Genomic DNA, 11,344 nt, shown 5'->3' on the forward strand with positions numbered 1-11,344 from the left:
AAGGGGGCATAATTTGCTCAAAATACATGTTAAGAGTTATGGAACTTGACCCAGCGAGGTTGGTTATTGACCTTGAAAAAGAATAAATAAGTTTCAAAGCTATATGCCTTTTGGTAATAGCTGTATGTACTTGCACGCAAAACTTTAACCAGGATTTTCTAAGTCCAAAAGGGGGCATAATTTGGCCAAAATACATGTCAGAGTTATGGGACTTGGTGCTATCAACTAGTTTTATAACCCCGAAGACACATGTGAAGTTTCAATTTAATATCTGTAGTAGTTTTGGAGATAGTTACTTGCATGTAAAACTTTAACCAGAATTTTCTAAGTCCAAAAGGGGGTATAATTTGCCCAAAATACGTGTCAGAGTTATGGGACTTGACCCAGTGAGGTAGGTAATTGATCTAGAAAAAGAAAAAATAAGTTTCAAATCTATATGCCTTTTAGTAATAGCTGTATGTACTTGCACGCAAAACTTTAACCAGAATTTTCTAAGTCCAAAAGGGGGCATAATTTGGCCAAAATGAAGGTCAGAGTTATGGGTCTTGGTGCTATCAACTAGTTTTATAACCCCGAAGACACATGTGAAGTTTCAATTCAATATCTGCATTAGTTTTGGAGATAGTAACTTGCATGTAAAACTTTAACCAGAATTTTCTAAGTCCAAAAGGGGGCATAATTTGCTCAAAATACATGTCAGAGTTATGGGACTTGACCCAGTGAGGTAGGTAATTGATCTAGAAAAAGAAAAAATAAGTTTCAAATCTATATGCCTTTTAGTAATAGCTGTATGTACTTGCACGCAAAACTTTAACCAGAATTTCCTAAGTCCAAAAGGGGGCATAATTTGGCCAAAATGAAGGTCAGAGTTATGGGACTTGGTGCTATCAACTAGTTTTATAACCCCGAAGACACATGTGAAGTTTCAATTCAATATCTGCATTAGTTTTGGAGATAGTAACTTGCATGTAAAACTTTAACCAAAATTTTCTAAGTCCAAAAGGGGGCATAATTTGCTCAAAATACATGTCAGAGTTATGGGACTTGACCCAGAGAGGTTGGTAATTGACCTAGAAAAAGAATAAATAAGTTTCAAAGCTATATGCCTTTAAATGATAGCTGTATGTACTTGCATGCAAAAACTTAACCAAGGTGTGACGCCGACGCCGACGCCGACGCCGACGCCGACGCCGACGCCAGGGTGAGTAGAATAGCTAGACTATTCTTCGAATAGTCGAGCTAAAAAGTGTCATGTTGTACATGTAATTATGCGTGCAGGTGCACTCCTGTATTCTTGTGTACAATGACTCAGCTGTCAGTACTCTATTGTCATCAATCACCTGATATCCTCCAGCTCTCTCTAAAATAGAAATCTTGGGGTGGGGTATGAGGGATGGGTGCCACTATCTCGCACATTCCGCTGTCTGAGCCAAGAATTTCTGCATATATGACAGGTGGAAAAAGAATCAATTTAATGATTAAACAACAAAAACTGTTAGATACAAGTAATATAAATAAATTAAATTATCACTCACAATTTTTAAAGGGATGTAATTTAGGTCATAGAAATGTTTTGTCAAGTCTCCTACAGTCTTAAAGGCTCATAATGCCTTTATCTTGTGATGTGACTACCACATTTTCCGTCGTGAATCAGGGCTTTTCATCCTTATATAACAGAGGCCACTTCCCAATTGAAATTAAGGTCATTTTTTCCCCAGCTGTGGCAGAGAAACGTTTTTTTTTTGTTTGAAATTATATTTCATAAATAGGAAGCAATGAGCTATTTATGATTACCGTAATCGGCCGATTATAGGTCATACTCGAGTATAGGACGCAGTGAAAAAATATCAGCAGCATTCTGGAAAAATGCTTATACCCACTTATCCGAATTTATGTTTGTCCGAAATTCGCTATAGTTTCTATGAACTCGCCGGTTTTTGCTAAATCATTGTCGATGTTTTTGCATGTTGTGCAAGTATTCAAATTGAAAAGCATAAACTCTGTGTAAGCACTAAACTGCCGCATCCTCTGATCACTCCATGAATATTGACGTCAGTGAAAACGAAAGTACACTTTGGCATGTGGCGGTAAAATGACGTAATTTTAAGACTGGTTTGCAAATTGTTTTGAACATTAGGGATCAGCGACTATGATCATATCGGATCAGTCTAAAATCTTGCATGCACATGTTTACAATTGCCTCCAAGTATGATTAAACGGTAAATTGTTTGCAGATTGTGACAGTAGGTGTAAGATAAGTAATGCCTCGGGCGTGAATTTCTCAATGAACAAGAGGATTATAGACAACTGTCAAAATTATGTTTGAAGACTAGATAATCGATAACCGGGCTACTTGATCTGGAGTTTCAAGTATTTTAATGCAAAATAAAAAAAAAACGCCGGGAAAGTTTTACACAGGTCTTGTTAAAAACTTAATGATCAGTTACAGAAATGCGTTGTAAAATATATTTTAATGAAAAACAGCATTTATTTATCTTAAGATTTTACGTGAGCTCTAAATTTTACATTTAATACAAAAGTAATTTAAGACGCCGTGTCCCGATTCTGGCTATTAGCTATGCCCGAGTCACTGGTATTTACACCCCTTGAATTCTCTTCAATATAGAGGTATGCGGTGTAAACAAAGATCGATTTTCTTAATTTTTGAGTCGGGGGAAATGTTTGGTCTTTTTCTATCCCCATGTATAGGATGCATCGGTCCTTCGAGACCAGAATCTCGGTAAAAAATGTGCGTCTTATATTCGTAAGATGATGGTAGGAAACCACCACACTGTGTCCTTTGTTACGTACCTCTTTTGCAGAAGGAAATAAGACCCTGTTTCAATAAAATGCTCTTTTCCCAAAATGAGCAATTATCGCGTTATATGAATTTCCCAATTTGAGAGGCCAGGGCCTCTTCCCAATTTCCTGAAGAAGAGCCCTGACAACTTGTATTTGTTTCACAAAAAATCCAAACTGACAAAGAATAGGCCCAAGTTTCCAACAAACTGGTATTAAACTGGGATAAAAAAAAACGACAAAGTTTAACTAAATTCATAAGACCTTGACTGTGTTCTAAATTTAAATGCTTTGTTTTTTTTTATTATATTAAATTTCATAGGATCCCCATCAACAGAATACCCACTGAAGCTGACACCTACCAATACAATGTTTTGTAACAGATACATGTTACTTTAATAACCTTTAGCCTACTGGTGGCAAGTGATTCTGCCTTTGTGACCAGTGCAGACCAAGATCACCCTGCACATCCACATCCATGCAGGCCAATCTGCACTGTTTACTATTCTGTCAGTAAATTTTCAGTAAACACCCCTCGAATAATAAATGGTACTGACCAAACTGAATGATGGACCAGTCCATTTTAGAAATTTAGCAGGTTAAGGTTAATCGTCAGCTCAAAAAGTCAGTAAGTGCTTCCACTTATTTTATGCCGAGGTGACGAGTACATGTATACTCTGGGCTATAGACAACTTTCTGTAACAGGTACCCACACGAAGCAAGAGAGAAATTTCACTGTTTTTTTAGACCCAAAAAAAATCTTCTGCCGATGACTGATAAATAATATCATGCATACCTGTTACTTCTACATATTATCTTTTCTTATGCATGATAATTTACAACAACATTCCTTTGATGGCAAAAAGTGAAGTGTACACAGTCTAAAAATGTTTGGCTTAAAAACAAATATAAGAAGAAGAATGAAGGAGTTAAGAATTTTCTGTCCAGCCCTCAACCTTTTTAACTGAGTCAATAATTTTGTAACTGAAAATTTGTGTATATCTGCAACGTTCATTGAATAATTGTTTGTCAACACTGTAAACTTCAAACACTAAACAACTTAACAGAAGCTGATTTAATCTTGCATTACAGATTAACATCAACAAGACGACCATACTGGCACTAAGTCGCTAACCTGAACATCACTATTTGACCTTAAATATATGTACAACACACTGAAACATCTTTTTAGTATTTAAAAAAAACATAAAACAGATCATGTGCCACTAGTTAGAGGACTTTATAATGATACTACATACAAAGATTGATGAAGTTCTATCAACTAGTTCGCGAGAAATTGTATAAAATGTTTATTTTTGGCTTTAGCAAACCCTTAAAGGTGTCATTTGAATAAAACTGGGAGAAGACCTTACTCTAGATTTTGATGCAGGTCCATCAGGTTTATGAGAAGTTGCTCAAAAGATCTTCTATTTTTACATTTTGTAGCTCTAGCCTTTTAAGGGACAAAGCAATCCCATTTGAACAAATTTTGAAAAGGACCTTATAATGAGGGGGTGCAGACATATACAGGTACATTTGATGAAGATCTAGCATGCAAATAATGTGAGTAAATTGTGGAAATGTTTTTCTACTGCTAAAATCTATCAGCCCCTAAAAGGCATCAAGCAATACCATTTGAATAAACTTAAAACAGGACCCTGCCAGGACACTACAAACCAAGGCTGCTGTGATTATGACTAGTAATTTCTTATGCAAAGATTTTTATGTAAATTTAAGACAACAGACGATGGATGCTACAGGTACCATCCACCTATGCTAATAGTAATACATGTAGCTCACCATGAATTTTTAGTTCGGGTGAGCAACAAAGCACAAAATTTATTACCAATTCTCTTTAATGTTAAAAATCTTTCCTTTTATAGCATTGATCTTCAGTTTTCATTATTCATAACACAAAAGAGTTGTAAAGAATGAAGACACAACTGTAAACCTTCCCTTGTTTCAGGAAGTATAAGCAGGTCACCTGTATTTGTTTTATAAGACAGTTCATTTTAGAATTCTCAAGTATGGTAGCATGCTTTAACATGTCTGTGTCAAAGATCGTATAGATCTATATCATTGACAAAACAGAACACTGTATGGATAATACAAAACATCATTGAGAAACACACGTAAAAGAAGTTGGAGGAGTAATTTTTTCTTTCTTTTTTTTTTGTGGGAGGGGAGGGAAGGGTTAATACAAAATAAAGCCCCAGGTGCAGTGAAAGGAAGTCACAACTGTGGCCAGGGGTCTAGCTAGGTCCAATTTTTTGGGAGAAGTCACTTCTCCCTCAAGCTGATTTAGGGAGAAGTGGGGAGACTTTAGGGAAAAGTGGGAAGACTTTTTCTATCTCAACGCTGTTGAGTGATTATAATTTTCTTGTTTCTAGATAAAAAAAAAAACATTGATGTGACCATTCATATTTTTAGTTGCATCATTTTCCATACAGTGGTTATGGTTTCATTACAAAATTCTGAAAAAAAGTTGTTTTCCACAATTCAAGCCGATGCTGTAAATCTAACCCGCCGATTTTTAGTTATATCTTTTATGAATGCAGGATGAAAGTGTTTATTATTAATAGTAATACCGAGTCACCACTTCCCGAGTCACCACTTCGGTGAACAGTATCTCACTCGAATAAAACTGTAAGTAAACTGTGTAAACTAGAATTTCTAGTAGAAATACATATTCAAATCAATTCAGATGAAAGTCAATTTAACTTAGTTTATACTTTACATGTCGTTCTCTTGGCCGTTCTTTTACAAGATATACCAAATAATTGGGTACAATTCCAATTAATCGCAAGGTTAATCAACAATTTCTTTGTAAAACATAGTTTTTGCACTCACACATGTTGACAATTAAACGGAAAGTGTCAAAGACGTAACCGCAGCGCTAATTGGCCGAACACAATCGTCTCTGGTGTATCAGATAATTCAAGGATTTCCCGGACGCAGGTTTTCTGCGTCCCTGACTCGTATTTGGGCCAAGAACTAGCATTAGTGAACTGGCGTGCGTCTGCGGGACCGGCTTTTTCGCTGTTCCCATTTTCAGTAATTTGGTCCTTTTCAGTATTTAAGGTTCTTTTCGGTAGTTACTGTCACCTGTGCTTGCACAATTCAAGCGTCTAGCTGACACACGATTATGGCTACCGTTACTTTATTTATTTTTTGGAGATAAATTCTCAACAGACTTAAATAATAATGCGAGAACGTTCCAAATGATATTAGCCTAGGCAAGTCTGATGGAGCTGAAACTAAAACCAAGAGAAACTCGAAAGAAAGAAAGTTTTCACACGAGTGGACAGATAATTTTGTATTGTTAAAATTGCTGCTGAAATAACGTTATAAATGGCTTATGTATTGCAGCTACTGTGTATCAAAACTGTATTATTGAACAAAATTGCTTCTTCAGACAGACCACAGTCATAGTATCATAAATTTGATGAAAACGGTCAATGACAAAATCTAGTTAATGGCTACAGCTTGGAAATTTTAGCTGACATGAATCATATAAAATTAAAAAGGTAATTATCAGGGTTACCAGTAGGATGAATGAAAATAAATACAGGTCAACTTATAAATACAATATTGTATCTTTTAGCTTGTTAGATATTTGCTATACAATTCATGAAAATCTCATTAAATATAATAACTGGGGACCCCCAAAATTCACCCAGGACTCCCAAATTGGCAAGTGTGGGAGTCCCGAGACCCCCATCCAGAAAAGTCAAGGGAAATCCCTGATAATGTGATTCGCTTTCACAGTTCTCGCGAAAATCTCGCAAGAAGATTCGGTGTGTGTTTGTGTATTCAACACACAATTTGACACCATGTAAATTGTCAACAGTCCAGATAGCGGTAATTAGCCAGTGTGGATCAAAGAAAATCAAGCAACTTGAATTTCACTTTGAGGTAAGATATGAGCAAAGTTTGAAGTTCCAAAGCGACTATTTCACTCAAGTTGCCCACTCGCGAGAGCCCTGTACAGCGGGTCAAATACTATTTGAGATATGCATGACAAAAATTCAGACATATGGACTTCTGCCTTCTGGTTGGACAGATAAAGGTGTCTAAGTGCCCCTCTCCCCCTCAAAATTTGGGAGGAACAAAAAAGATCTAGATGTGTGTCTCCAGCTCATTGGTGCCCCTACTTTCTGTCTCTGTGTTAAGATAAATGCAACAAAAACTTTAAGGCACTTCATTTGTACTTTTCACTAATGCAAGGACCATAATACTGGTCTGACTGAGTGAAATCCCAAACAAAACTGCAGGTGCACAAATACACATGCTGAATAACAATCATTTAATATATTGTGACTCTACGTCAAATGCATCGGATAAATACATGTGAAACAAATTTTCAATTTTCTTTCGACTAAGCGATCCTAGCAGTATGTAAACATTTAATTTTCTGAATTGACATTTTTAGCTACTATATTGAGACAAGGCTATCTGCACGAAGGTCCTGCAAATAATTTTCTCTATCGTCACGACCATGTTCCGATAAAAACAGGGTTGTCACTTAGTTGAGAAAATGGAATTCCCTGACTAAACCATACTTTTCACTGACAAAACCAGACTTTTCACTGACAAATACCATCATATTTTTTCGGCCTCCTCCCCTACAGCCATCCAATCCAACTTTTATATTTAATTTGTTTCAGATATAACAAACTTTCATTAACAAATACCAAAAATTCCAAAGTTAACATTAAAACGAAATTGATTTAAACTCATTTAAATTATGTTTATACACCATTACACCAAAATGTGTTTAGAAATACTTATGACTGCCATAGCCACTGAACATCTTAAAACATCGACCCAGAATTTCATTTCTAAACTCCTCTGAGCTGAAATATTTAGCTACATTGACAATAAATGTGTACTATTAAAACATGTTAAACTGTAACAAAACACATGGTTGGACCTTCGTTCAAATTTGTTTTAAAAGTCTGAATATATTGACTGACATTAGACAAAGGCAGTGGCTAGAGAACCGGAATCGGTTCCCTAGACAGCAAAGTTATTCGCCCGGAACCAGTTCTCTAACCAAAGCACTGTGCATAGGCTAGGGAACCGGAATTTTGTTTCTATGCATAAAGCTGCCGAAATTCACTTTTTTTCTTTTGGTAAGTGTCATGCACATTTATTATCTTAATTAATTTTACCATGCCCTTGCATTTATCTGCGTTTACTGTGTCTCCAAAGTGTACTCGCCGCATTCTGTCCACCATATTGGAATGATGTAAACTAGTCCGAATGAATGCGTGAAAACTACTTTGACGTTTTGAAATGTTAGTTGCTTTAAACATGCACAGATAAATATGTACTATGCTTAAATTATTTAAATGTAAAACTGCATTGTTTTGTATATGCGTCATTACATGTTTACGGATGTACAAAAAAGTTTAATTGCCATTAAAGCTTCCAGCGGATTCTCGTATCACTTTAAATACTGGTTTGTAACGCTTCGGCATTTCATGTGCACAAACCACCTGCTCTATTTTTTTTTAAACCTGTTTTTAACCAACCTTATTTCTTTGTTTTTAAACCTCTTTATGTTCACATTCTTACTAATATTCTTTTGTTGGTTGACGCGTGCAAGGTCTATGTCCTTGCGAGGGGTTGGTTTGACCTAAACGGAAGATAGATAGATAGTTTTTTATTGGATTAAAGTATGCAAGTGATTAGAAAATTGAAAAAGATTTTTGCAAGGCCATTTTGCAATGGTAAAATTAATTAACCTTTAGCCTGCCGGCGGCAAGTGATTTTGCCTTTGTGACCAGTGCAGACCAAGATCAGCCTGCACATCTGTGCAGTCTGATCATGGTCTGCACTGTTCACTATTCAGTCAGTATCTTTTCAGTGAGAACCACTTTGAATAATAAGTGTTACTGCCCAAATCGAATAATGGACCAGTCCATTTTAGAAATTTAGCAGGCTAAGGGTTAAGATAATAACATGCATAATATTCAACAAAAGAAACAAAGTGAATTTCGGCAGCTTTATGCATAGAAATAAAATTCAGGTTCCCTAGCCTATGCATGGTACTTTGGCTAAAGAACCGGTTCCGGACGAATTAGTTCGCTGTCTAGGGAACGATTCCGGTTCTCTAGTCTAGCCACTGTTTTAGGCAAAGGCACAGAGGGAAGAAATAGCCTTCCATACTGAAAGCATGGTACATCTACATCTACATCTACATCGGTACAACCAACAATCGATTTCCGATTATGACTGGTCGGCGCTGTCAGAGAAACAGTTGTTAAAGAAATTTAGTATATTACAGTATTAAAAGTAAAAGATAAAAGGACAGTATGCTACAGTTAAAATAGGACAGAATGGAAGAATTACATTGTGACCGCAGGGGTCACGCTGTCGATCGCCACTTGAGCCATTTGCGACAAAAAATTAAATGTGGCTCCGAAATTTTCTAATTGGCGAAAATGGCCCGAAGCTATGTCTGTCTGCAAAACTACGAATATTGCCAGTTTTACGAACCAAAAGGTGTGAAAAATCGATAATCTGTGTAGACACAACATCCGTTATTGAAAGGGAGGGAGCCAATTTGCAAATTTTTTATTTGATCAGGCAGTTAATTGGCGATAATTAGATTATTGAATAACAAACTGGATAATTATAATCAACATTTTGTGCACATGATACGATTTTATGAGCAGTCGGCCGTTAGACAAATTTTCTATGATTGCCGAGGGTTAGTTTGGGCAAAAGCAAATAAAAATGCTTTAGACAAGCAGAAATTGTAAGTATTGAATAGCTATGATATATAAAGCAATAAAACATAGGTATTTTATCAAATATTTAATTCTAACTTACGTTTTCTGAATTTGTCACCCGTTTTCGCGACCATGACTTTCGGATATTTCTGTCATTTCTGACGAGATTTTTTAGTGCAATCTTAATAAAAAGCCAATAAAAAGTCTGCATTTAAGAAAAATATGACAACTGTTGCAAAAGGAGCTCTTATTTTGAAGTATTTTTCGAGAATACAACATGCGAAGGCATAGAACCCCACCCACTTATAGGCAGTATGCAAAATAAACATTTTTTTTCTTTTTTGACATCTTTATTTTCAATGTGATTTTCAGAATTTGTTTATTTACCAGTGCTCCAGCTAGGATTTGTTTATTAAATGGCAGAATGATGTTTATAAAAATGATAATTTTAGAAATTAACACAAATTTATTTTCTAAATAGCTTTTTAAAGGGTTACTAAGAAATATGTAATAGCTACATTAATTTCTTGAGTAGTATGAGTACTTTGGTACATATAATGTAGTCCTACAAGAACGTCAATACTATGCTTTCGCAGTTGTTTGCCTCATAATTTTATCTTCGGAAAAAGCAGTGGCTCAGAGAAAAAAATTCCCAGTGTGACCCCTGGACCGCCACCAGCCTCTCTGTAAAGATACTGAGGCTGGGGCTAGCTTTGACTGATGTGAGGAGGGAGTTCCAGAGACGGATGGTTCTAGGGAAATAAGAGTTAGCAAAGTATTGAGTGCTGGAATAAGGGATCAAGTAGTTCAGATTTCTAATGGGGGTCAAGTAACCTTGGCCAATAGCCAGGTCTAGTATATTCCCCGATTGGTGCATCATGCACCGATCGGTGTATCATGCACCAATTGGTGTATTCAACAATACACTGATCAGTGTATTGGCTAAGAAAATTTATCAACTGACCGTTATTTCACATGTATTTGATATTTCCGCATCATGGGAAAAACTAAAGAACAACCCTCCGAGGTGAAGTTTTCAAATTATTTCATTATTTTTGATTTGTATTAGGTAACGTAATGATAAAACACATTCACATGTACTACTTACATATTATTTATTGGCCGATCTTATCAACAACATGTGAAGGTATCGGAATGCGTTTTTTTCCGGTTCTCGAAATATTTTGTTTTAAAATAGCATCCTGCGTGTTGATACACCGATTGGTGTATCGCTGAATACACCAATTGGTGCATGATACACCGATCGGTGCATGATGCACCAATCGGGGAATATACTAGACCTGATAGCTACGGTCTGGTTCCTTACTTTGTAAAACAAAAGTAAGTTAATAAATGGTATTTATTGAACACTAACTATGAATTAACATAGCATTAGAATTTTAATGACTAAGGACAGCGATATAAATTTCTATACAGCAATTACAATCATATCAGTTTATTTGTTTACAATATATGAAAGGGACGTAACTCTTGGATTTTCTCAATGGCGTACCTCTAAATCTGTTGTGTTGTGCTGTTATTCAAAACGTTATTCCGGTGACAATATAATGATCTCCTTACACAGATAGCGTGCTTACGATAGCTTTATAATTCAACAATCCAGAAACGTTAATTCCAGCAAATTTGTGAATCACACAGCGTTATAATCGGCGATTGATTCTGATCACTCACCTTCAGGAGGACGATTGCTTTAACTTACGCGGGTTTAAACGCATTTTCAATTGGTTACATTCGTCATGTGACGATCTATCCATACCATTGATGTAACAGTAATACCGATTGGC

At 36.0% G+C, this 11,344-nt stretch overlaps 1 protein-coding gene across 3 annotated transcripts in view; it reads right to left on the minus strand.

Annotated features, from left to right (window-relative positions):
• LOC123550700 (ankyrin repeat domain-containing protein 12-like) overlaps positions 1-11,344 on the minus strand; it is a 97,154-nt gene extending 85,810 nt beyond the window's left edge. For 2 of the 3 annotated variants that reach the window (XM_053544932.1, XM_053544929.1), the window contains exon 1: positions 11,053-11,277. The gene's annotated coding sequence lies outside the window, so the exon portion shown is untranslated. Of the gene's footprint in view, positions 1-11,052 lie in introns of all 3 variants that reach the window. The other variant, XM_053544931.1, reaches the window with a different exon arrangement.

The sequence above is a fragment of the Mercenaria mercenaria genome, chromosome 6, assembly GCF_021730395.1.
Source record: "Mercenaria mercenaria strain notata chromosome 6, MADL_Memer_1, whole genome shotgun sequence".
In the NCBI taxonomy this organism is placed as follows: domain Eukaryota; kingdom Metazoa; phylum Mollusca; class Bivalvia; order Venerida; family Veneridae; genus Mercenaria; species Mercenaria mercenaria.